Source organism: Aquarana catesbeiana, linkage group LG06 (genome assembly GCF_042186555.1).
Source record: "Aquarana catesbeiana isolate 2022-GZ linkage group LG06, ASM4218655v1, whole genome shotgun sequence".
NCBI lineage: Eukaryota > Metazoa > Chordata > Amphibia > Anura > Ranidae > Aquarana > Aquarana catesbeiana.
The window spans coordinates 274,300,215-274,325,863 of record NC_133329.1 but is presented as its reverse complement, the minus strand read 5'-3'; the positions used below and the strand labels follow the sequence as shown (position 1 = coordinate 274,325,863).

The following is a 25,649-nucleotide window of genomic DNA, read 5'->3' as shown; positions in this document are numbered from 1 at the left end:
TCTCTTACAGTTTTCAGAATTTATGAAAGACTCCAAAACCATATATTTTCTGAAAGTATATGACCTCTAGAATAAAAAGAAGGTGCTATTGATTTTTTTAGACCCCGCGGTATTAGCGCAAATGTTTATCGAACCAATATATTCACAAATAATACAATAAAACCATTATTAGCAAATAAAAACACAGCTAATTTTACAAAATTCCTGCTAAATCCCTACTAAATATAAAAGCTTAACCTGTATGGAGTTAATAAATAACAAATATTTGTAAATTTTAAATTGCGCCTTTTTGCAAAATGGTGAAAATTTCTCTAAAAATCTGGAGGTTTTCATATTTCACTTACAGCTTTCAGAATTTGAAAAGACCCCTCAAACTAGACATTTTCTAAAAGCACATAGCCAGTAGAATAAAAAAAAGTGCTTCAGATTTTTTGGGCCCTGTAATAATTGCGCAAATGTTCATCATATCACTATTTTCACTAAAAATACACTAAAATCATTAACCATTTCAATACCAGCCACTTAGACACCTTCCCGCCCAGGCCAATTTTCAGCTTTCAGGGCTGTCGCAGTTTGAATGACAATTGCGCGGTCATGCTACACTGTACCCAAACACATTTTTTATCATTTTGTTCCCAAAAATAGAGCTTTCTTTTGGTGGTATTTGATCACCTCTGCGGTTTTTATTAACAAATAAAAAAAGACCGAAAATTTTGAAAGAAACAAATTTTTCTTTGTTTCTGTTAAAAATTTTTCTAAATAAGTACGTTTTCTTCTTCAATGATGGGCACTGATACGGCGGCACTGATGGGCACCGATGAGGTGGCACTGACGGGCACTGATGATGGGCACTGATAGGCGACACTGATGGGCACTGATAGGTGGCACTGGTATGGGGCACTGATGGGCACTCATAGGTGGCACCGATGGGCACTCATAGGTGGCACTGATGGGCACTCGTAGGTGGCATTGATGGGCACTCGTAGGAGGCATTGATGGGTAGTTATGGGTGGCACTGATAGTTGGCACAGATGGGCGCGGATGGGCACTGATGGGCACTGACAGGTGGCACCGATGGACACTGATGGGTGGCACTGATGACACTGATTGTTTGCAGTGATGCCCCTAAGGGTGGCATTGCTGGGCATCACTGCAACATAATGGTGCCAATCAGTGCCCATTTGTGGGCACTGATTGGCACAGATTGGGCACTGACTGGGCACATGTGGATGGCCATGGGGTACATACCTGCGTCATATGATCGCCGCGATCATATGACGCCCAGTCAGGATAACTGAACCACCGCCCGGCCGTCATCTGCTATGGGCCGGGCGGGAAGTGGTTAATATTGTACATAAACACAATGTAACTTACACAATTCCTGCTAAATTAGTACTAAAGCCTCGTTCACATGTGGCATACTAAAGTGTACGCCCATGGGAGGCCATGTTTACCAGCATAGGTATGCACAGATGTTCCATGCATCCCTGTACAGGCAGTCTCATTTATGTCAATTGGGATGCAACGGCTGCGCAGGCATAGCTGCTGTTCCCAAACTGACATCTGTGTGGGTGTGGGTACATGACCCTGAACACAGACAATGTGAGCTCAGGGACATGTATACGGACTTACATGGATGTAAAATTGGGAGCAACGGCTCTGTTGGTGCAGGTGCTACATCCCAAAAGACATCAATGGAACTGCCTGCACAGAGATGCATGGAACACCTGTACATCCCTGTAAAGGTACACGGTGTATGCCCTGTGTGAACAAGGCCTTAGGCCCCTTTCACACAAGCACACCGGTCGGGTCTGCCTGTCCATTTTTCAGGTGGGCCCAATTGGACCACCCATTGTTCTCCATGGAGATGTAAATGGACATGTGTTCGTTTACACTCGCCTAAAAACAGACGGATGGGGATCCCATTCCCCATCCATCTAGCAGATCGGATGGAATCCGATGGAAATGGACAGGTGTTCCATTTCCATCCGCCCGTCCCATAGAGAATAGGGAGCTGTGTCCGTGTCCGCTCTGCATCAGCGGAGCGGACATGGACCTGTCATCCGCCTGCTCAGCGGAAATCTGAGCAGGCGGATCTGCTTTTTCAGAGTCCGCTCCATGTGAAAGGGGTCTTACCAGGAGAGGCCCGTCCATTAGGGGTGCCGCTCCCCTGCAGGGTGCTGGACTCATACAATGAGTATGTATGAGGTTTTTTTTTTCAAGCCACATGATTAGAGCCTGAGGCTCCAATTGGCCTGAAAAAGGTTGGGCTCGGGCGCATACCATTGCACCCCAAACCCAACCACTTCTGAGTTGTGACAATAGCCAATTAATATTCGCTATCGTCTTCCGGTTTCTACTCCTGGCCAATCAGGACGGATCGGTTTGGCCGGGAGGAAAAGCTGAGGTATCCGTGGGGGGGGGGGTCTTTGGTGAGATATCAGAGGTCTAAACAGACCCCCATATCTTTTTTTGAGACAAAGAAAGGGATTGAAGATCTGTATCACTCTGTATCACTTTACTTGAATGAATGAGAATCTGTATAGAGATTCCATTCATTCAGAAAATGACAGTCTGATACATTGTAACACTCACGGTTACAATATATCATCTGTCAGTGTCAGTGGGCACATATCAGTGATCAGTAGCGATCGCTGCATGTGCCCTGTCTTCTACAGGGGGGATTTTAGTAAACACATGTTTACTAAAGCCCCCCAAGCCCCAACTTCACCCCCACGCGCACCGCTCCCACTCCCCTCCCTCCCCACTGCTATCTCCAGCCTGATAGATCATTGATATCTGTGCAGGGAGAAGCTGCAGGCGGAGGGAAGGGAAGGAGAGATGCCGCTCAGAGCGGCCATGGATCGGGGGTGCGGGGGCAGTTGGGGGGGTGACCTGACTTGAGGGGGACACATCTGGACCCCCCCCCCAAGCCTCATGCAGCACCTGAAGTCGGCAGGAGTGGAAGAGGAGGGATGCCGGCTAATGATGGTGGCTGTGGGGAGCGGGTTTGCAGGGGGCGGGGCGGATCGGTTGGAAAGGGGACGTCACATTAGGGGTTAATAACTCTGATCAGCAGGTTGTAATCCACTGATCAGAATTATAGAATTGTTCAGCAGAGTCTGCTGAACAATTCTGATATAAGCTTATGGTCATTGAAGTGACCATAAGCTTATAGGAAAGGGAGAAATGAGGTCCGTATGCCGTACTGACCTGGCCACCTGCGGGCACTTATGTATGTCCGTACGGACCTGGCAGTGAAAGGGTTAAAGTGAAACGAAAGGCAATTGCTTTCCTTTATTGATATAGTAAGGGAGGGTTATAAACCTCTGTCAGGACTTCTGTTTTGCCATCTGTGTTAGGGAGATTTCCCCTCACTTCCTGACCTGCAGCCAAAACAGGAAGTGAGAGGAAATCCCTCCAAAGTGAGAGAATCCCTAGTGTCTCCATTGGGGAGAATTCTCCCTCACTTCCTGTCCCATAGCCACAAAAGGAAGAAGTTAGAGGGAATTTTCCCACTGTTCTTTCTACATTGGGGTGTCCCCCCTCCCCCATCATATCTATAATGTTCTCTCTATATTGGAGTGTCCCCATCATATCTGTATGTACAATGTTCTCTCTATATTGGGTTGTCCCCCCATCATATCTGTGCATACAATGTTCTCTCTATATTGGGTTGTCCCCCATCATATCTGTATATACAATGTTCTCTCTATATTGGGATGTCCCCCCATCATATCTGTATATACAATGTTCTCTCTATATTGGGTTGTCCCCCATCATATCTGTATATACAACATTCTCTCTATATTGGGGTATCCCCCTCATAATATCTGTATATACAATGTTCTCTCTATATTGGGGTGCCCCTCCCCATTCTGTATATACAATATTCTCTCTATATTGGGGTGTCCCCATCATATCTGTATATACAATGTTATCTATATATTGGGGTGTCCCCCCATCATATCTGTATATACAATGCTCTCTCTATATTGGGGTGTCCCCCTCCTCCTATCCTATCTGTATATACAATGCTCTCTCTATATTGGGGTGTGCCCCCATCATATCTGTATATACAATGTTCTCTCTACATTGGGGTGTCCCCATCATATCTGTATATACAATGTTCTCTCTATATTGGGGTGTCACCCGCCATCATCTGTATATACAGCGCACTAGGGCTGCAACTAATGATTAATTTCATAATTGATTAGTTGGCCGATTGCTTCAATTATTCGATTAATAACCCATAAAAAAAAGTGTGGTGTATAATTTAGTTAATATGTAAAGTTTAAAAAAAGGCAATTTATTCTTAAATATCTCTATGCAGTGGTAAATATAAATAACCAACAATATGGTTCGGGAGCAAACTATCTAATCCACTCTGAGAATAACAGACAGAAAAGATATACTGTATATGCTATTAGAAGAGATATACTGTATATACTATTAGAGGACAGATATACTGTATATACTATTAGAGGATATATACTGTATATACTATTAAAGGGTGAATCTGGTAAATATCATCAGACTCAGATCAAATTTTTTTTATGTAAAAAACAAACAAACAATGTCTTCCTTCAAAAAAAAATGTCATTTTGAGAACGTTCTTTCAATTTTCTAATCGTTAGCAGGGTCAAATCGACGTTCATTTTCAACCACAGCGATGGGAAAATTTGGAAATAATAGAAAACTTCTTGGTCAAAGGAATTTTCAGACAGTGTATGTGGTTTTCGTTCAGAAATTACATTCATTTTAAAAACAGAAATTTTCAACAACAATCAGCGAATGTACAAAGATTTTTCGTCTGAAAATTGATCCGTGTGGCCAGCATAAGGCTCGGTACATACCTATGCAGTTTGCTTTTGATCTGTTTCTGCAGTGCTATTTGCTGCGCGTTTTGATTTTTGCGCACGTGATTTTGCTGTGATTTGCGTTTTTGCATTTTTTTTGGGCCAATTTGTTGTTGCCCAGATTAAGAAACACAAATTGCTGCAAAAACGCATTACATGCTTTTCTGCAGCTTCTCCATTGAAGTATATTGAACCAAAAAAGCACCGTTTTGCGTTAAAAAAAGTCCCTGATTCTTTCCAAATACGCAGCGACTGAAAAAGCATAAATGTAAACGTGTCCCATAGGAAACCATGTAAATGAACTGTAGTGTGTTTCTGCAAAAAGCACCAAAAAACACATAGGTGTGAACCAGGTCTAAGACGTTTAGTAACATAATGGGGTTAAAAAAAACCTAAAATTAGCCCTTTATAGTACAAAAAGAGCAGATAATCACTACTGTAACAGGTTCATTTTTTTTGCTGTAGAACTGTGTAAGTAATATTTACAGTAGCGGTTATTTGCTCTTTTTGTACCATAAAGGGCTAATTTTAGTCTTTTTGTTAACCGCATTATATTACTGGCCAATTAATCAATTATGAAAATAGTAATCAATTAATTTCATAATCGATTCGTTGTCGATTAATCGATTAGTTGTTTCAGCCATACAATGTTCTCTATATATTGGGTTGTCCCCCCAAAATATCTGTATATACAATGTTTTCTCTATATTGGGGTGTCACCCCATATCTGTATATACAATGTTCTCTCTATATTAGGGTATCCCCCTCCGCCCATCATATCTGTATATAGGAGTGTTCTCTATATATTGGGGTGTCACCTCATCATATCTGTATGTACAATGTTCTCTCTATATTGGGGTGTCATCCCATCAATTCTGTATATACAATGTTCTCTCTATATTGGGGTGTTCCCCATCATATATCTGTATATACAATGTTCTCTCTATATTGGGGTGCCCCCCATCATATCTGTATATACAATGTTCTCTCTATATTGGTGTGTCCCCCTCCGCCCATCATATCTGTATATACAGTGTTCTCTATATATTGGGGTGTCACCCCATCATATCTGTATGTACAATGTTCTCTCTATATTGGGGTGTCACCCCATCATATCTGTATATACAATGTTCTCTCTATATTGGGGTGTTCCCCATCATATATCTGTATATACAATGTTCTCTCTATATTGGGGTGCCCCCCATCATATCTGTATATACAATGTTCTCTCTATATTGGGGTGTCCCCCTCCGCCCATCATATCTGTATATAGGAGTGTTCTCTATATATTGGGGTGTCACCCCATCATATCTGTATGTACAATGTTCTCTCTATATTGGGGTGTCACCCCATCATATCTGTATATACAATGTTCTCTCTATATTGGGGTATTCCCCATCATATATCTGTATATACAATGTTCTCTCTATATTGGGGTGCCCCCCATCATATCTGTATATACAATGTTCTCTCTATATTGGGGTGCCCCCATCCTATCTGTAAATACAATGTTCTCTCTATATTGGGGTGTCCCCCTCCGCCCATCATATCCATATGTACAATGTTCTCTCTATATTGGGGTGTCATCCCATCATATCTGTATATACAATGTTCTCTCTATATTGGGGTGTTCCCCATCATATATCTGTATATACAATGTTCTCTCTATATTGGGGTGCCCCCCATCATATCTGTATATACAATCTTCTCTCTATATTGGGGTGTCATCCAATCATATCTGTATATACAATGTTCTCTCTATATTGGGGTGTTACCCATCATATATCTGTATATACAATGTTCTCTCTATATTGGGGTGGGCACAGTTGGAAGTCGATTGAGGGTAAGATGGCTTGGGATGACCCACTGCTATCACCCCACGAAAGATGAGTGGCATCACCCCACCATGTGATAACAGCAATCTACCAACAAGTGCTTCACCCCAGATGAATGAGCGACGTGGAGTCGACAGCCATATGGAAACTAAGATGAATATTAAAGTAATGCGACTCAAATACTGGCAAAAAGGAGGGAGACTCCAGGGGAAGGGGAATGTGGGAAAGAGTAAGTTAGTGAGGAAAAGGAGAAGGGTGAAGTAAACAGGTGTACAAAAAAATCATACCAAAACAGTCGAGAAGTATGTAAGATACCAATAGTTCTGGGAAACAATATCTAGACAAACCATTCCATCTCCAGGGTCACATTTTAGGCCCAAGAGAGGGAACCAGTTGGGGGGGGGGGGTGGGAGGGGTATAGTGACTACTTTCTGAGGGGGGGGGTACAGTGACTACTTTCTGAGGGGGGGGTGCAGTGACTACTTTCTGAGGGGGGGTACAGTGACTACTTTCTGAGGGGGGGGGGGGTACAGTGACTACTTTCTGGGGGGGGTACAGTGACTACTTTCTGAGGGGGGGTGCAGTGACTACTTTCTGGGGGGGGGTACAGTGACTACTTTCTGGGGGGGGGTACAGTGAATACTTTATGGGGGGGGTACAGTGACTACTTTCTGAGGGGGGGGGTGCAGTGACTACTTTCTGAGGGGGGGGGGTGCAGTGACTACTTTCTGAGGGAGGGTGCAGTGACTACTTTCTGAGGGGGGTGCAGTGACTACTTTCTGAGGGGGGGTACAGTGACTACTTTCTGGGGGGGGTACAGTGACTACTTTCTGAGGGGGGGGTGCAGTGACTACTTTCTGAGGGGGGGGTACAGTGACTACTTTCTGAGGGGGGGTGCAGTGACTACTTTCTGGGGGGGGTATAGTGACTACTTTCTGAGGGGGGGTGCAGTGACTACTTTCTGAGGGGGGGTGCAGTGACTACTTTCTGAGGGGGGGGTACAGTGACTACTTTCTGAGGGGGGGTACAGTGACTACTTTCTGAGGGGGGGTACAGTGACTACTTTCTAAGGGGGGTACAGTGACTACTTTCTGAGGGGGGTACAGTGACTACTTTCTGAGGGGGGTACAGTGACTACTTTCTGAGGGGGGGGGTACAGTGACTACTTTCTGAGGGGGGTACAGTGACTACTTTCTGAGGGGGGTACAGTGACTACTTTCTGAGGGGGGGTACAGTGACTACTTTCTGAGGGGGGTGCAGTGACTACTTTCTGAGGGGGTACAGTGACTACTTTCTGAGGGGGGGGTACAGTGACTACTTTCTGAGGGGGTTACAGTGACTACTTTCTGAGGGGGGTACAGTGACTACTTTCTGAGGGGGGGGTACAGTGACTACTTTCTGAGGGGGGGTACAGTGACTACTTTCTGGGGGGGTACAGTGACTACTTTCTGAGGGGGGGGTACAGTGACTACTTTCTGAGGGGGGGTACAGTGACTACTTTCTAAGGGGGGTACAGTGACTACTTTCTGAGGGGGGGTACAGTGACTACTTTCTGGGGGGGGGGGTACAGTGACTACTTTCTGAGGGGGGGTACAGTGACTACTTTCTGAGGGGGGGGGTACAGTGACTACTTTCTAAGGGGGGTACAGTGACTACTTTCTGAGGGGGGGTACAGTGACTACTTTCTGAGGGGGGTGCAGTGACTACTTTCTGAGGGGGGGGGGGTGCAGTGACTACTTTCTGGGGGGGTATAGTGACTACTTTCTGAGGGGGCGGTACAGTGACTACTTTCTGAGGGGGGGTGCAGTGACTACTTTCTGAGGGGGGGTGCAGTGACTACTTTCTGAGGGGGGGTGCAGTGACTACTTTCTGAGGGGGGGTACAGTGACTACTTTCTGAGGGGGGTGCAGTGACTACTTTCTGAGGGGGGGGGTGCAGTGACTACTTTCTGGGGGGGTATAGTGACTACTTTCTGAGGGGGCGGTACAGTGACTACTTTCTGAGGGGGGGTGCAGTGACTACTTTCTGAGGGGGGGTACAGTGACTACTTTCTGAGGGGGGTGCAGTGACTACTTTCTGAGGGGGGGGGGGTGCAGTGACTACTTTCTGGGGGGGTATAGTGACTACTTTCTGAGGGGGCGGTACAGTGACTACTTTCTGAGGGGGGGTGCAGTGACTACTTTCTGAGGGGGGGTGCAGTGACTACTTTCTGAGGGGGGGTGCAGTGACTACTTTCTGAGGGGGGGGTGCAGTGACTACTTTCTGGGGGGGTATAGTGACTACTTTCTGAGGGGGCGGTACAGTGACTACTTTCTGAGGGGGGGTGCAGTGACTACTTTCTGAGGGGGGGGTACAGTGACTACTTTCTGAGGGGGGGTGCAGTGACTACTTTCTGAGGGGGGGTGCAGTGACTACTTTCTGGGGGGGTATAGTGACTACTTTCTGAGGGGGGGTACAGTGACTACTTTCTGAGGGGGGTACAGTGACTACTTTCTGAGGGGGGGTACAGTGACTACTTTCTGGGGGGGGGTGCAGTGACTGCTTTCTGAGGGGGGGGTGCAGTGACTACTTTCTGGGGGGGTATAGTGACTACTTTCTGAGGGGGGGTACAGTGACTACTTTCTGAGGGGGGGGTGCAGTGACTGCTTTCTGAGGGGGGGGTATAGTGACTACTTTCTGAGGGGGGGAAGCAGACCAAAAATCTATATGATAAAAGGTCTTAAATGTTCCAGACAGTCCACAATTGTGCATGGAGCGGTCATCTTGCAACCGGAATTGAGAGACTACGGAGTGATAATGTTCCAAATGAAAATAAACAACAGCTTAGATAAAAAGTAGGTAAGAGTTACCGAAACCTCGTTTCATGCTCAACTAACCCAAAGTTTTAAATATAACCAGCTCTGTGTCCTATGAAGTACGATAAAGAAATATGCTTTAAAGTGGTTGTAAACCCTTACATATACCCAGTGAAGTGACTGGCCTCGGGTGATACACAGAGATGAAAAAAAATCCTCCTACATAAGTTGTACCTGTTTATCTGCAGCCTTTCTTGTCTACATCCATTCAAAATGCTAAATTATAAAGCTTGTCTGAGAGTTGAGGGAAAAGGGGGCAGATAGCTGAAGTTACACTCTGGTGAGCTCAGTGAGGAGAGCTCTGAGAGCTGATTGGAGGGAAGGAGCAAACCCTTCTTCACACAGCACACAGGAATAGAGCTGAAGCTTTCAATCAGGTGGAGGTCCCTCCCTTGTTACCATTTTTCTCTTGGTGTCAGGAAAACTTGTTAGAAGTGATTAATGCTGATAACAGAGGAACGAAGCAGCAGACAAAAGTGACACTTAGTGCTCTTGAGACAAGTACACACTATAGGGGGATCTGCTTTGTTCATATTTCATGTCTGAGGTTTACAACCACTTTAATGTGCCACAAGCAAAAGTGTAAGGGCTGGTTTACACTAGCTATGGTCTCTGAAGAGCAATCTGTGTGTGGATCGCTCTTCAGAGAACATTTGGTTTGACATGCGGTGAGGAGGCATTGTATTGCCTCCTCACCTCCTGCATTAACCCCTTGAACCCCACCTTCGTGCATGACAACCGCATGCATTGCACGCAGTGGAGCAGGTGCAGAGTGACCAAATTCACTTGAATAGGGCCAAAAGCGATGGGTTAGAATTCATGCCGTGTACACCCCCAGCCCTTGCAGCTAAGGGGGGGGGGGGGGGGGGGGGGCAGTTGGGGGTGGTAAAAACATGGCTCAACTGCAGTGTTCTACCACCCCCTAATGCTAATGTGAATGAGTCCTAACAGAAACATACAAACCTCAGCACACCTCTCCCTAGTATAAATTACCCCTCAAAAGCTCATACCCCCCACAGTTCAGCTCTCCTCCAACATCCCTCAATTCCCCCCTACCACCACCTCCTCCCCAAACACATCCCCCAGCACAGATCCCTTAGTATACCCCCAGCACAGACTGCCCCCTCCAGACCTCTCTGAGTTGACTGACCCACTCAGCAGAAATTGACCCCCAGGCACGGAACCCCCCCTCCCCCAGCACAGATGCAACACTCTAGTACAAACCTCTCAGTACCGAAACAGCCCCCCCCCAGTGCAGACCAACCCCCTCAGCACAGATGGACCTCTCCAGTACAAAAACTCCCCCACAAGCACAGACTAACCCCTCCCCGACATACACTGACCCCCTCAGTAAGGATGGACCCCTCCAGTTGCAAATCCCTCAGTACAGAAATCCCCCCTCTCCCCAGCACAGACTGCTACTCATAAATCCCCCCCAGTGCAAACCCCCCTTCTTCCCTAGTACAAACATCCCGTTCCCCCACCTCTCACAGGGTACAGAACTCTAATAACAGATACCCCCTCCACAAACACACACACACATTCACTAGATATACAGCAGGAAGTCTGGAGCAGGGGAGGGGACTTCCTCTCACACTGAGCTCCTGCTGTCACTGAAGCAGCAGGTGCCGACTTGCTGGGTGTGCTGTGGCCACCTGACATTTTTTTTTCTTTGTGTTTGCACTGAGGGGCAGCACTGAGCAACACAACAAAAAAATGCTGGGCCATCCACTCTACTTTATACACCATTGCTTGGCACTTCTGAGTTTCTCGCCTAGGCAAAAATGACAAGCCTCCCCTTTGTCTCCAACCTCCTAAGATACTTACACCATAGATACTTACACCATACATCCCAGTAGGCTTCAGAGCAATCTGTAGTACAACACGAGCCACATCATCAGGGTTTGGCTGTCTTTACCTTGCTCTTGCAGCTGTCCCTCGGATGATGCACCTTGGCGCATCAGGTGAGCAGCTACAACAACCCGGAATAGACAGCCACCTCCAGATCACGCAGTGCATGTACTATGGATTGTCATGACAGATTCTGATGACAACAGAAGACGGCGGTCTTAGACCAAGTGTGCAGCAGCTGTAATGGAGGATCACTACAGGACACAACTGGATTTGCTGGGTATGCGTGTGTTTAATGGATAACAACCAAAAAGGTAAGGCCCCGTTCGCACCTCAGGACCACGCAGTTTTTTTTGTGCGGTTTTTGTAGCGGCACTATTCATTTTGAATGGGCCTTCCTCCACTCCAAAGACACACCAAAGAAGCTCACGTACCAAACTTTCGCACTGAGCCAGTCACTTAAGGTGTTGCGTGTTTTGCTGCACGACAGTTGTGGTAGAATCGCACCACATTGGGGTGCCATTAAGAAGTAGACATGTGCAATTTGTTTCGTTTCAAATTCATTTTTTGACGAAATTCAACAAATTTGGACATATTCGAATTAACAAAAACCCATTTAACAAATTTTTCGAAAATCCAAAAATTCAAAAGAATGAAAATAAGAACGAAAATTAAAAATATTAACTAACAATAACTATTACCAACTATTTAATTATTGGTGCTGGAATTTCCTTTCAAATTTGGCTGTTTGTGAACGTAACAAATACGAATTTATCCGAAGCTACAAACTATCCGGAATAACGAATTCCGCATCTAAACGAATAGAACGTAACAAATTAATAATAATAAAAACTTTTTATTATTTAATAATATTAATTTGTTACGTTCCATTCGTTTAGATGCGGCATTCATTATTTCAGATACTTCGTAACTTTGGATAAATTCGTATTCGTTGCGTTCACTATATGAAAACAAAGTGTAGCGCTAATATGATGTCAGATATACTAAACAACAAATAATGTGTCCACTGGTGCAGTGCAGTACCTCACGTATAAAAGAACTCGGTGATATCAAAATACTGTATGGCAATATAATGTGATTAAATCACCAATACAGTAACTACAAATATCGATAGCAAAAATTATATATATATAATGAGATAAAAAAAAAAAAAAAACATAAAATCACATAAGTCAAAGTGAACTATCAAATGGTTGAAATTGATAGCTATATAGTAAAAAAAAAATAAGTGAAGCAAAAAATATATGTGTATTCATGGGAATAACATCAAAGTCCATATATGATGACATGGTGACTTGAAAAAACTTGGTGCAGACAGTTTGTCAGTAGATAATCCACCACCAATATATATAAGGTTTACCGAAAAACTTGAACCCAAATAGTTCTAATGAGTCAGTAAGGCTTGTGGTGTAATACACCCAGGGGGATCATTCGGCACAAACGATATCCAATGGAAGGGAGAGACTTCTATGGTCCTTCTCAGTACTTTTCAAATGGATGCCCACCGAAAGGATATTAGCCAAAGGATATATCAGAGATTTTCCTCCCGGGTATATATTTATAAGAAGAAGAAGGAATAGGCCACATAGTGTAATTCCATTATGGAAGATAAAAAGCGCTTTGCAATATTGGTAAAAGGTGACGCAGTGGCATCAGCAGAGCCCGTTTCAACGCGTTTAGTCTGAGACGTCATCACTTTTGCAAACCAATCTTTTGCTGTGTCAGCTGCTAACGCATTACTTAAAGAGACAGCGTGGTTTTGTTCACATATATTTACACTTCGTTATGTTCACTAACAGCCAAATTTGAATGGAAATTCCAATACCTATAATTGAATCGTTAGTAATAGTTATTATTAGTTAGTTATTATTTTGAATTTTCGTTCTTATTTTTGGATTTTCGTTCTTATTTATGTATTCGAAATATTGAATTTCGATTGTAACAAATGACCCGAAAAACGACAAAAAAAAAAAAAGAAAAAAACGAAAATGAACAAAATTTTCAGCAGTGCACATGTCTATTGAGAAGTAATGACACCGCAAGCATGTTGCACGTTTTGTTGTGATTATGGTATCGCTGGCAGAATTGCGTGATTCTGCCCACGGTTCCAATATGCTCAGGTGTAAACAGGGTGTAGCGTCACATATGGCGCCCCATCACATTTGGCTACCCGCTGGACTGTGCATACGCAATGCCACCATATGCGTTCCAACACTGTGGCGATCTGCGATTGGGCAGAATTTTGTGGCCACACCCCTGAGTCCAGGTTCAAGCCCCACTATCCAAGTGGACATAGAGTTAGAATCTAAGGCTTCTCGGCCTTTTGGCTAAGATCAAGTGTAGTATCTGTTCTTATCAGTTTCCAGGAGGTTGCGCTTGCTTCCGTCCCTGATCTATGGCGAAATAGAGACGGGATTGCGGTTGCTATGCAAAGCCTGCTGGAGTAAAGGTGACCTGGAGCGGTTCGTAGCCGAAAGGGAAGCCTTCTGATGGGGATGGAGAACCACAGGGTCCGATCCGAAGGTCGGGACCCTGGCCTTTTGGCCTAGACTGGGGTGGCTCTAGCTCCGGCCAGTTTTTCTGAGGGAGAAAACGCTTACTTCTCTTTAGCCTGGAGGGAGGAGTGGTTAGTATCTCCCGACGAATATAATTAGGCAGGAGGAACGGAACGACGGTGGAGCCTCAGTGGCACAGGGCTCTCACCAAGCTTCCTGAACTCCATGCCTTCCTGGTTGGGGTGGGGGCCACTGTGGTCTGGGCTGGGGGCCAGGGATGCTTCGAAAAGCCAGTGGTGAATGTGCCCCTGAAGTGGCAGTTCAGGGGTGCTGTATAGTCACGGTGTGTAAGCACTTGATTTTATGGCGCCATGGTCACTTCACCACAACACACGTTTTTCGCACCTGCCTCTTGGGCCGGGCCTTTTGGCCAGGACCAGGGGAAATTTTTATGCCTGGCCGGAGGGCCGGCCATTGTATTGCACAATGGCCACTTTCACTCTCCCCTCTCACTATCTTCCCCACTCTTTGCTTTACCCCTGTTTGTCACTTTCATGTCTTTTTTTTTTGGTTGTCATGTCACGTTTTGTCACTGTGTGGCGAGTAGGGTGTGGGTCCTCGGGCCTACTCTGAAAGTCTTGGGAGGGGGTGGACATAGGCCTTCTGGCTTGGTTCGCCCTCTCCTTGGAGGGGTCTCTCTTCGGGAGAGCCCCACTGTACTTGGGTTGGTCTGCTTCGGCAGTCCTTCCAGTTGTGGGGGTCCGCCTGGTTTCGGCCAAATGGACCCTTTGTCTGAGTACCTCAGTCCCTGTCTGGAGCCTAACGCCCCGGGGGATCAGGGTAAGGTCCTTCCCTAGTGGAGGACTCTGTACACCCGTTGCACGTTTTTGTGTTTCACTCTTTATGTGTGGGCACTTTTTTTTGGCACCGGGTGGAAGTTTTTGAGGTGTGTTTTGCACGCCACTGGCTTTTAAAAAAAAAAAAAAAAAAAAATAGAGTTAGAATCTAATTATGCCGAGCGGAGCGAGGCTGTGCCCGAAGCGTGGCGAGCGGCCCTGTGGCAAAGTGGTCTTACAACAGTGTTGGAACGCATATGGCGTTGTCGCACATGCACACTCCAGCGGGTAGCAAAATGTGATGTGACAAGGGCCAAAGAGTGAGAAACATAAACATACATAAAGGGGAAGGGAGATTTCCTTTTTAACACCAAGATCTGAGCACCCCCCCCCCCTCCTCCCCCATAGACTGCAATGGAATTCCCCTCTAAGATCAGGTTTGCTGAGCTTTGCACAAGAGACACTGAACCCAAGCAAAGCAGAGAACATTCACTCATTGCAACTAAACCAAAACACATTCACCCATCACTATTCATCTGGATGTGCAGGGACACACCATTCACATCATATCTGACGTCACACCCCACAGATTCTATTGAGGAGCTATAGGCCGCCGTTCCCATCAACTGCACTTGCGCAGGAGCAGCTGCGTCCATTGACGCCCCACGTAAGCCGCCATATTGCTTGTGGCAGCTGACCTTAGCATTGAAAAAAAGTAAGGGGGAGTAACAGAAGCGAGCAGTAAATAGGCGCTCAGAAGGGTGCTGCCCTAAAGACATTCCCATTTCAGCTTCCTAGTTGTGTGGCAGCCATTTTGGTTGAGGCAGTGCGGCGGTCCCGGAGCCGCCATGTTGGAGGTGGATCTAGAGGCTCTGTGTTTATCCATACTCAGGGTTAGGGGCGGGGAGAGTGTAAGGTGGCCTGGCCCCTCCCCTTGCCCTCTGCCCTCCGCCGCATTGAACGAATGGCTACTACACAGAAATTGTGGGCGGGGCGCACGGAACCTTCACATACCGGATCTCTGACATACCGGATCCGGAAGCTTGCTTGTCCCCAGTCCAAATCAATACAGGAGAATAGCAAACCAAATTCACAATTGTCATTCCGCTCACGGCCGCTCATTTCCTGGCTTTCCTGGATTTTACATTGAACTTCAGCATTCCGTGTGCCGGTGTCCCGGTTTTCTATTGGCTGCAGCTGCAGACTGAGCCCCTTCCCCCCACTGTGCGCCCTGGACGATGATTTGCCGGTCAGTGAGGAGCTGTGCTGCGGTAAGAAGTGTCTGTGTGTGTATGGAGGGATCGTACAGCAGGGAGCCGGCTTGTAGCATCGCACAGAGATCTGATCCATGCAGCTGTGCCCAGGGGGGCAACATTAACAAGGGGCGTCTTATCTGGGCAACAGAGCACACCCTGGGGCCATACACTACATAGGGGGTGTGATCAGGCTGGATATAGGCTGCTTTGTGAGAGACAATCTGATCCTCACAGATCTGACAGATGTGATCTCATCTTACATCTGTGGTATGATTGCTGGTGACAGCCCACTTCCGGGGGATCTCTGCCGGTCACCCATCTAACAGGCGATCAGTAACTCTAATGTAACCCTTCACCCAGAGCAAGGTCAGCCTTGGAGGATGACAGATCTCCCATCTCCCCTGAGATCACCATTATCCAATCTAAAGACCAAGGTCTACTGCTCACCACACACGGTACAATTTGACTGGTCAGACTCCATGATGGCGGCCATACACACTTCAATCTTATTATCACACTGCAAGGATGTGCGGGTAGGTCAGTTGGCTCCTGTTTAAATTGGCCCTAGTCAGTGTATGACTGTGCGTCATGCTGGCCATACATCGCTTCTTTTTTGGTCAAAACTGAACAGATTCTCCCATCCACACAATCCTCCCCTCTGTGTCGTTGTATTTTGACAGCGGAGGAATTGGCTGGTCTCTTCCGCTGTCAGAATGCACTGAGCAGCCTATTGGCTGCATGCGCTGATTGGGCAAAGGTTTTCCAGGAAGCCTTTTTGTGAGCAGTCCATCAGTAGACCAATTGTTTTTGAACAGGACTGGCCATAGATGGACTGAAATTCAGCTGGTCCCTGTGGAACCGGACAGATTTGGATCCATTTGTGGCAGCTTTAGTTAGAAAATGAAATTCTGCTACATGACATCAGGCTGGCCCCTTTTGCAGGTGTAGCTATGTAACAGATTCAAATATGTGTCTATACTGTTTAGATTCCAGTAATACACTGTCTCGCCCTGTCCTGCACATGCTCAGTTGCTCCCCATTTTTAGGCACTGCTTAGTTTGTAGAGGCTTAGTTTGTAAAAGCCAGCAGCTACAAAAAGTGTAGCTGCTGACTTTTAATAATCAGACGCTCACCTGTCCCAGGGTCCAGCAATGTAGGCGAACGAAGTCCCTCTCCTCTCCCCCTCCTCTCTGCGGTGCTGGCATTGTAACTGTGGGCACCCAGCTGCGCCTTCACAGCCGGGTGTGTATGCACGAGCCGCGCACTGTGAATGGCCGGGTAATCTTCTGGGACCTGTGACGTGTCCCAGAAGATTGCAGGGAGGGGGAGACGTGAACTTCCGGTGCCGCGGAACCCTGGGAGGAAGTGGGAGCTTGTGCCCCCCTCCCAAAAAAATGACATGCCAAATGTGGCATGTCAGGGGTTCACCATCACTTAAAGCGGAAGTTCCATTTTTGGGTGGAACGCCGCGTTAAATCAGAACTTTACTCATAACAACCTGATAAAAAAAAAAAAAAAAAATAATGTTCTTTAGTAAGGGACATACATTCCACAATAATAATTGTGCTACCAAAATTAGTGTGTGCTGTAAACTGCCTCCAGCATTGCTCCTGTTTCTTCTTGCCATTCTGCTGAAGCCCAGAGCACCTGAGCAGCAGTAAGGGCTCGTTCACACCATAAGAGCATGAAAACTGACATCAGTTTTTATGTGCATCAGTTATGTGCTCTATTCACACCAATGTTGATGTCCTGTAATTTAGTTTTCCCATGCAGAAAGAAATCTGTACATTATACCAGTGTTGTGGTGTGAACAGGGCACAGAGAACAATTTGTTTTTTTTTTTTTGTGCCCTTGCGGAATGCGTGCAGAAATGCTGACGTCTCTGCACCATGGTGTGAACGAGGCCTAAATCACAAATCGGAACTAAACCCATCAGGTCTCATTCACACCATGGTGCAGAGACGTCCGTTTTTCTGCACGCGTTCGGCAAGGGTTCAAAACCCTGTTCACACCACAACGCTGATATCGCGTGCAGGTTTTTTCTGCATGGGAAAATATGACATCAACATTGGTGTGAATAGGGCACATAACTGACGTGCATGGAAACTGATGTCGGTTTTCCCATCAGTATTCATGCGCATATGGTGTGAACGAGCCCTCAATTTAACAGTTTCAAAAAACATTTTTGGAAGGCTGGAATTGCTAACTGTCACATTTGTTTGTGTCCTCATCCAACTGTCAAACCATGAAATGGCTGGTGTCGTAACTGGTCACGTGCAGCACCATGGCAGTTGTAAATCAAACAGAAGCAGCCTCCTTGGCTGTAATGGCCATACACACAATCCGAACATCATACAACAGATCGTACAACTTTTTTCTCTTAATATCGCAAGTAGAAATTGAATAGGTTACTAAAGTCACGAACATTCTCGTACGACAGGAAAAAAAAGTCAGAAGTGATGTCATGTGTTGTAATGTATTTGTATTGTATTTTCGGATGACAACTGCACTGACTAAATGAAAAATCGCATGATCTGGTATCATATGAGGAAAATTTTCCTTCTTGTCTGATCGAATAATATCAGATGAATTGTCGTGATTCTCAAAAGCTCTGTACTAACAATCCAATTATCGTACAATCACGTAGAATGTTCGGATTGTGTGTACGGGCATTAAGGATAGGGCGGTTTAATTCCACTTTAGGACTGTCAGCAGATCGGCCTCTACATATTTGGCAGTACCTGAGAACAACTGAGCATGTGCAGAACAGGGTGAGATGGTGCATTGTTGGATTTTAAACAATATAAGCACTTATTTTTAATGTTTTTTTTACATAGCTATACCTGCAAAAAGGGCCAGCCTGAAGTGTTCTAGCAAGACTTAATTTTCTGACTAACGTTCCACTTTAAAGAGGAATTAAACATGCACATGTAATCAGTTAAGATACCAACCATTTGATGGTTTGACAGTTTGGTTGAGAACACAAGCAAATGTGACAGTTATCAATCCCCACATTCCAGGAATATAACTGTTTTTTTGAAACCATTAAATCAATGGGTTTAGTTTCGCTTTACAATTTACTGCTGTTCAGGGGCTCTGGACTTCAGCAGAATGGCAGCCTCTAGAGAGAAGAAACTGGAGCCATGCTGGAGGCAATTTACAGCACACACTAATTTTGGCAGCATAATTATAATTGTGAAATGTATGTTCCTTGCTAAAGAACATTAATTTTTTTTTTAATCAAATTGTTATTGTTAAAGTTTCGCTTTAACTGAAAGGTCCTTGAGGGCAGAGACTGATATGAATGTACAGCTATATGTGAAGCGCTGCATAAATTGTTGGTACTATATGCTGTAAGTATCTGTGATAAAGTAAATGTGCAATTCTATCAAAACAGTCAAACTAGAAGTCAAACAAATAGCCATAACTTCCCTTCCGTCAGTTTAGTTCTGATTCAATCATTCTATCGGCCAGGGTGGAAAGTTATCAATTGTTTTGCGTCAGTTGGTAGTATCAAGCTCATTCGATCAGATTATGAGATTACATGGTGGCAACAGAGATTCGATCAATAACTTGTGCTCGTATCTTCCAACTATTGAATTCCACTTCCCATTGGGTAGCTCACCGTCGATTATTTAATACTATTGGGAAGGATTGATTGGAAAATCAGTCATTTAACGAAACATGTGTGGCCACCATTGGATCCACCAACAACTATGTAGTGCAAGGGCTTGTCTGTCTGGTGGCAGATCGATTGGATAGGTTAGGTAGGTCCTCAAATGACTCAGCTTTGGTAAGTCTAATGTTGATTATACAAAGATTGTGCAGTTAGATTGTAGGATGTATGGTGAAGTTTGCCCACTCTGGCTGGTTAATGTTGGATTGGGGAATGTTTGTAGGTCCGTAGGCCTGCCTGCAATGACCCCTGTTTGGGGTAGAATTGATTGGATTTTCTTCCTAGATCAATATTATTTTCTCATAAGCCAAAACCCTCAGCACACCACCTAGATATGAACATGTAGAGTTGCATTGGCACAGTGTCCTAGTGGTTTGTAGAACTGGGGCCCTCGCTTTCATATTGTCTCACAGTATCTGCATGGAGTTTGCTTGTTCTCCCTGTTCTTGTGTGAGTTTCCTCCAGGTACTTTTGATTTTGTTCCACACTCCAAAGAAATGCTGATAAGGTAATTTGGTCTAAAATTGGCCCTAGTATGATCTACTTGGTGCACCCTAGATGGGCTACTATCTATTACTACTTGCCCCAACAGCATATAAAGTGATTTTTAAATCCCCAGAGAGAAAAGCATTCTAGAAATATCTGTCTATCGAAAAATAATAAATGCACATATTTGTGCAGGGAAAAAATGCATTTAAAGCATGTAAAGCGTTGCACCAGTGATCAGTGGGCTGCGGGTGCACTGCCGGGCTCCTGCAGCCATGTCCTTCAGCTTACTTTCTTTACCTCTATACAGACATTCAGTTATAAAGCTGGAGGGAATGACAATGGACTATGAGTGTGCTGATGAGGTCACTCATAGTCCTATGGGAACTACAAGACATCTGGAAGATGGGTCTTGTAGATTTTTTTTTTTTTTTCCCCCTTCACAGTCCTCTGCCATGGCAATTTTTAAATGTGACACCTGGTGGTGGGTAGAGGAACCTCTGTCCGCTGTTTGGAGGGGTTGTTAGAAAGTAGGTGCTTAGGAGCATTCTACGGGTGTAACGTATTCCTAAAGGTGAACTCACACCAGGTGTGCTGGGTCTGCACTGGTAGTCCTCAAAAGCAAGACAAGGTAAAGAGCTTTGTTCCCTATGAGGGCTGTTCACGTCATTGTGCGCTGGAAAAAATAGTCATGCATGCTGTCATTTTTTATGTATTTTTTGTTGCAACTCGGCAGGTTGCAGCACAAACTACAGCATTGCTCCACCATTGTATCTAAGATTGCATGAGATGTTACTTGTGATTTTTTTTGTTGAATAAAGATCCCAGTCTGGTCTGACACTTCCTCCCTCTCACGCTATGTCATTGGGGTCAATTCACGTGCGATATGAAGGTCACGTGGCTCATTTTTTGGAAATATCACATGAGATAATAGGAGTCAATTCATCAAAATAAAATCTCAAATGTGAGGTAAATTCTGCACATTTATTAAAATAGTGAGGTAAATGGCGCAAAAATAAAAATAAAAAAATGAGATGAAGCATTAGTCAATTCACATCAGTCTCTGCCCTCACACATTTCTTATTTATCACCTGGTGTTTGCTGGCAGTATTTTAGAAAAGTACAAAAAAACAATTATGGGGACTCTGCACTGGTCAGGATGTGAAAAGTATTCAACGTATCCGTGTGAAAATCTTCTCCTCTGAGCTCAGGAATGAAAATTAAATTGTAACGTCTCATCAGAGGGAGATCGTTTTTGTGAATGGAAAGCTCACTAGAATGTTTACATAGTTTCACAATATTGCTGTGGGCCTTCTGGTGACGTTAGTCTGCAAAAAAAAAAGTGAAAAAACTCCAAAAATAATGCTAAATGACATAATACATAAATATTTGACGCATTCGTTAAATAACACTTTTTTTTTTTTTTTTTTTAATGGAAGTGACTACTTTTGAGATAAATTGCCATTATTTTAACTCAAAAATTCATGTAGTATTTATCGCTTAGGGCTCATTTACACTTGCTTCGGCTTCAGACAGGCTTTGTTAAAGGTCTCTGAACACCAAATAAAATGGTCAGCTTATAGTCCTGTTTACACCTTCTTTTGCTTTGCTTTGGCTTTTTTTCAAAAAGTATCCCCCATGTAGCTTCAGTGGCACTTCAAAGCATCTTCAAAGCCTCCATAGAAATCTATGACAGGATTATGAAGTGCTGGGTCTTAGTCTGGGATTCGTCCAGTTTTGAAGTGTGTTTTTGTGCTCATGACAGAGTCCCTTTAAATCTGTGACAGCTATATACACAGCATAAATACATATAGGTGACCTGCTTTACCTGCCGTAATGAGTGTAGTACTGTTCAGTCTGTGTTGTAATTCAAGCACTTCTAGCAGATCCCACAACTAGGTCTCCCCTACAGATTCTGTTATGCAATATGTCAAATCTAAACCCTTCGGCCTGTGACTGGACAGCACACTGATTTCATCACTCTGCCCTCTTCTCCTGTCAGCATCAGAATAACAGAACAATGCAATTCAGCCTTCCTGTCTTTATCTGAATGCAACAGTAGATTTGTCTGGCTGTATGTAAAAAATACATTAATACATTTATTTTTTTAACATGTTGAAAACTGAATTTTTTTTTTAATTATTTATTTCTCTTTTTCTTCCCGTATTTAAACTTAAAGTGATTGTAAAGCTTTTTTTTTTTAAGTAACAAACATGTTATACTTGCCTGCTCTGTGCAAGGGTTTTGCACAGAGCATCCCCCGGTCCTCCTTTTTTGGGGTCCCCCCTGCGGCGCTCCTGGCTCCTCCTCGAGTGCCCAAATGGAGAGCCACTTACCATGGGGGCACTTGTGCGGGCTCGCTCCAGAGTCCTGCTGCTGCCTCCATTGACACAGACAGCAGGGCTCAGCCCCGCCCACCCAGCACCCGCATCACTAGATTTGATTGACAGCAGCCAATGGCTCATGCTGCTATCTATCCAATGAGGACCTAAGACAGTGGCTGGAGCTGCTGTGCTTGTCCCAGTCGCTGGAACGATCTCATTCAGGTAAGAAAAAGAGGGCTCTGGGGGGGTGCTGCAGCGCAGAAGGTTTATCACCATAGAATGCATTAAGGTGAAAAATGTTGAGGGTTTACAACCCATTTAAGGGCTCATTCATGCCAGTGAGCCGCCCTGAACACATAACCTATGCGCTGCGAGACATGGTGCCGATGCGCTAGTCTCGGGACGTTGTGCGATTTTACATTTTTTTTTTTTTTTTTTTTCCCACAGAACTTTATTAAAATGTCACAACCTGCCACACTGAAAAAATAAAAAAAACTGTGCCCAGTGTACTCCCAGTGCATCTGATGTGATTGAGCCCTTAAAGTAGACCTGTGGATTGTCTATACAGGGAACAGATAGAAGTTCACTTCAGTGCCAGCCCTGCCAGCTGCATCTACTTACCTTCCTGAATAGAGGATGCCCTCTGTGAGCCCCAATTCATGACTTGATGCTTAAACAGGGATGAGGACTCCACGCTCAATTGTGACATAATGGATGTCTGAAAAGCCCATCCTTAGCACAACTGCTGTCATGTTAAAGGAGGGGCAGTAAGTCACATGATCTTCATACTCAAAAGTACTGTAGATTTTTCTAAGAGACAAACAGTGGTGAGGGAGTGAAGGACAGGAAGTATAACTTAAAGGGTAAGTTCACCTTTACAGAAAAATCTGTAAGGCAAACTTACACAGGACCCCCTCCTCACCCCCCCCCCCTCCCCCCAGTCCCGCTAACCTGGAGCGTGGCAATCTCCCGTTCTGAGCCCTGCTATAGCCGTGTCACAGGTCCGGGGATTAGAAATCCCTGCAGCTTAATCTCCAAAACGTACCCAGTCAGGAGGTATATTTAGGAGCATTCTAATTGGTCAGTGCCATCACATGGGTTGGCACCAACCAGTCAGAACCCGTGTAGGCAGTCCTGTCAGCGGGGAAGAACTGAAAACCAAGGGGATTTCTTGGCCCCAGACACATGATGCGGCTATAGCAGGGCTCAGAACGGGAGATCGCCGCGCTCCAGGTTTGCGGGACTGGGGTAGGTGAGGAGGGGATCCTGTGTAAGTTCACCTTACAGATTTTTCTGTACAGATAAACTTTAAAGGGGTTGTAAAGCCTCAAGGTATTTCATCTTAATGCTTTCTATGCATTAAGGTGGAAAACGTTCTGTGCTGCAGCTGTCCCCCTTTTCCATACCTGAACCTGTTCGTTCAGGCGACGCGCACAAGCCAAGTGGCTCCAGCCAATGTCTCTGTCCCCATTGGATAGATTGATAGCTGCAGGGGGCGGGGCTGAGTCCTGCTGTCTGTGTCAGTGGACGCGCCACTGGGGCACCTCAGAAGAGGAGGATCGGGGCTCCTTTGTGTAAAATCCCTGCACAGAGCAGGCAAGTATAACCTGTTAATTAAAAAAAAAAAAAAAAACCTTTACAATCACTTCATCATCATTTAGGTGAGCTATTTGCTTTACCCTGCATAGGTAAGGCCCCTTTCACACTGGGGCGGTTTGCAGGCGTTATTGCGCTAAAAATAGCGCCTGCAAACCGCCCCTAAACAGCCTCCGCTGTTTGTTCAGTGTGAAAGCCCGAGGGCTTTCACACCGAAGCGGTGCGCTGGCAGGAGAAGAAAAAATCTCCTGTCAGCCGCATCTTTGGAGCGGTGTATTCACCGCTCCTAAACCGCTCCTGCCCATTGAAATCAATGGGACAGCGCGGCTATACCGCGGCTATAGCCGCGCTATACGAGGGATTTTAACCCTTTTTCGGCCGCCAGCGGGGTGTTAAAACCGCACCGCTAGCGGCCGAATACCGTGTTAAAACCGCTAAAAATAGCGCTGTTTTACCGCCGACGCCCCCTACCACCCCAGTGTGAAAGGGGCGGCTCAGATTGAGTTTACTGAAAATTAAAGTATATGCAAACCCTCACCTTGTAAAACAATCCACCCGGTTTAAAATGGAAATGAAAAGCAGAACACTTGCTTTCACTTAAAAACAAAAAACCATTATAATTACCTTCTCTCCCCCCGCAACCCCCCCCCCCCCCTCGTGTGTGTGGTGGCAAGGAGGTGTCAAGACAAGCCTGATCATTGGATTAGCACCCAGCACAGCCAGAAAACTGACCACACTGTGGTCTCACGCCTAGCATAGTCAGTTTTTAATAGGGAGGCGGAGGGACTGGCAGGAACACCAGGTATTTCACATAAAGGAAACTTTCTCATACAAGTACATTGTACAGAAGGCACATATTAGGAATATGAAATGTCAGGTTTACATACTCTATAAGTTCTGTGACTGGTAACACAAGTCTGATCTGAAGTGAATCTGTCTTTCTTGGTTTCGTTATTTCTGCAACAACATATGGTCAGTATTCTTCTTCTTTCTTCTTCTTTTTTTTTTTTTTTTTTTTTTTTCTTATTTAGGGGTAAAATCTGCAAATGGTTTCTGAAAATGGTACAAATGATGTTCTCTCTTGAGCACAAGAGAGTAAATAATGAATCTCTCTTTTGACAGGGAATCCTTTGGAATCTACATCCGTGAAGATGTCCTTGAGGATGCTTCACCAGTAACATTGATGAAATGTATAAAGCTTAAAATTGGGTAAGGAAGAGCTTTGAGATCAGCATGGAATTTTAGATTTGTTCATTGTTTGGCCAATCTGAAAAAAAAAAGGTTTTCAAGAACTTACCATTGTCCTTGTCTTCTTAAAGCGGTAATAAATCCAACACCAAATAATGTAACGTATTGCAGCATACCAATCATTAGATGTGGCTGCATTTGTTTTCATTTTTAGGCTTAACACGCCTCCTGTATTTGTTTTTACACTCTGGATGGAGAAAGAAACCCACATTTGGACAGCAGCATTATTAAACTGGGGGGGAGATGTACTAGCAGATTTAGATACACTAACAAATTAAAACGCAGTTACAGCAAACAGTTTTTTTCCTTGT

General features: G+C 44.9%; 1 protein-coding gene and 1 pseudogene across 1 annotated transcript in view; both read left to right on the top strand.

Moving 5' to 3' along the window:
* Positions 1-13,728: 13,728 nt before the first annotated feature.
* LOC141101863 (U2 spliceosomal RNA) lies at positions 13,729-13,860 on the top strand (annotated as a pseudogene).
* Positions 13,861-15,766: 1,906 nt separating this feature from the next.
* The window catches only part of INO80D (INO80 complex subunit D), an 80,773-nt gene continuing 70,890 nt past the window's right edge, over positions 15,767-25,649 (top strand). Inside the window, exons 1-2 of the mRNA XM_073633369.1 lie at positions 15,767-16,023; positions 25,213-25,299. The gene's annotated coding sequence lies outside the window, so the exon portion shown is untranslated. The remainder of the gene's footprint in view (positions 16,024-25,212; positions 25,300-25,649) is intronic.